General features: G+C 37.9%; 1 non-coding gene across 1 annotated transcript; it reads right to left on the reverse strand.

Moving 5' to 3' along the window:
- Positions 1–1,883: 1,883 nt before the first annotated feature.
- On the reverse strand, positions 1,884–1,968 carry TRNAQ-UUG. Its single transcript has one exon. It is a non-coding gene; the product is annotated as a tRNA-Gln (tRNA).
- Positions 1,969–2,264: the final 296 nt, after the last annotated feature.

A 2,264-nucleotide genomic window follows, 5' to 3' on the forward strand; every position in this document is an offset into this window, starting at 1 on the left:
GTCAGAAAGACTGGCTTCCTGACCTGGTTTTCAAGCAGATGGCTAGGTGCAGAAGAACAAGGCAGGAATCATTGATCAGGACAGAAATGAAAGATGGGAGTCTTGGTGAAAAGGCTGCATATCAGACTAGACAAAGGACCAATGGCAGGCCAGAGTTAAGTTGACTTAAAGTTTGAGATAACTTAAATGCTTTTTAATGGTTTCTGAAGAAGGATCATATTGGTCATAGGGCCTGGAGAATAAAGCTGAGTCTGCAGGAGGGGACCAATTGTCTCTGAGTATGGGTGGGAGGAAGGATACGGACTCAGAGAATGAAGCAAGTGCTCGCAGAAGGAATTGGTGTCACTACCTTTTTTTTTTTCCTCAACGGTAGCTGCTTTTAGCTGTTTGCTCACCTGTGTGTATGGTTCTATCCCTACAGGAAGAGAATCATATTTTTCTTAATGGCACACTAGTTTCCTTGGCATGATTCCAAAATTGCAGTCTCCTAAAACAACAAATTGAGTTACACACTGAGGAAGGCTGGTAGACACTAGAGACTTTATTTGGGAGCTGAGTTATCCAATGCAGTGGTTTCCAGAAGGTTCAAATAATCTTGCAATTATGGTGCCTGAATCCCTTTGGAGGGCCTTCTGTGATATCTTTAACTGTCAGTCACAACATTTAAATGAAGACAGCTGTAATTTGAAAATAGAGTACTTAGATGGTAGGTACACAGCAAATATTATGGATTTTTTTCTGTAAGTTCTCTTGCTTAATATTAGCAGGGAGCAGCAGATAAATCATACTTTTTTTCTCTGAACTTGCACCATGTGGCTATTGCTTTAATTTTGACTACAATGCTAATAGCTTGGTAAAATACTTAATTTTACCAGAATTAAATCTTGGTACCTTTTTACCCCCATGATTATAGTACAGTTGTTGCTATTATAATCCTAAATAATTATCAACAATGATTTAATTTTAAACTAAAATATTATGAAATTTAAAATACCCCTCAGTGTACAATTATATTGTGAAAGATATTAAGACAGTGCTCTCTATCAGTAAAGTGTGTCCAGAATGCTGATTTTATTTATTTGTATGAGCTTTCAGATGAAAGAATACATAGGCTATTTCACTGAGAAATTAAAGAACAAATTTAGATAATTATAATTTACTTTCTTTTTTTTAATGTTTATTTTTTAGAGGGAGAGAGAGAAAGAGAAAGAGCATGAGGTGGGGAGGGTCAGAGACAGACAGAATCCCTCCAGGTTCTGAGCTGTCAGCACAGAGCCCAACTCGGGGCTCGAACTCATGGACCACGAGATCATGACCTGAGCCAAAGTCAGATGCTTAACCTACTGAGCCACCGAGGTGCCCTTAATTTAGGTTCTTAAACTTTTTCTTTTACATAATACCCAGATAACTAAGGTCAAAAGGAGGCTTTGATGAAGGATTATCTAAGTGTCTCAGTTTTTAATTTTATTCTGTGAATGTACACATGTAGTCAAAACATCTAATATTTTATGGAAATTTATTAATTCTCAATTAAAAATGACCCTTTTTTATTTTTATTTTCTTTTTTTAAACAATTTTTTAAGTTATTTATTTGTTTTGAAAGAGAAAGAGAGCACAAGTGGGGAGGAGAAGAGAGAGAGAGAGATAGAGAGAATCCCAAGCAAGCTCCACACTGTCAGCATGGATCCTGATGCGGGGCTTGAACTCACAACCCATGAGATCATGACCTGAGCCGAAGTCAAGAGCCTTAACAAACTGAGCCACCCAGGTGCCCCTAAAAATGCCACTTCTTAAAAAATGTATATTTATTTTTGAGAGAGAGAGAGAACACAAGGGGGGGAGGGGGCAGAGAATCAGAAACAGGCTCTGCACTGACAGCACAGAGCCCAATATGGGACTTGAACCCATGAACCACAAGATCATGACCTGAGCCAAAGTCAGACGCTCAACCAACTGAGCCACCCAGGCACCCCAACAGGACCTTTGAAGAAAACCAATATATTAACATAAGCAAAAAGAAGAAAATAAAAATCATCTATGACCTTGCATTCTAGGGATAGCAACTGTAAGCATGTAGGTATCTAATAGTTGATAGATTTCAGATTGAAATATCAAAAAAGACCACTCCCAAAAAGTCTCCATACACACACACACACACACACACACATACAGAGAGAGAGAGAGAGAGAGAGAGAGAGGAATATGACAATACTTGTACAGATTTTTAATAGAGAATGATTTAATTACAAAAATCTGTGTGTCTT

Source organism: Panthera leo, chromosome F2, assembly GCF_018350215.1.
Source record: "Panthera leo isolate Ple1 chromosome F2, P.leo_Ple1_pat1.1, whole genome shotgun sequence".
Taxonomy (NCBI): domain Eukaryota; kingdom Metazoa; phylum Chordata; class Mammalia; order Carnivora; family Felidae; genus Panthera; species Panthera leo.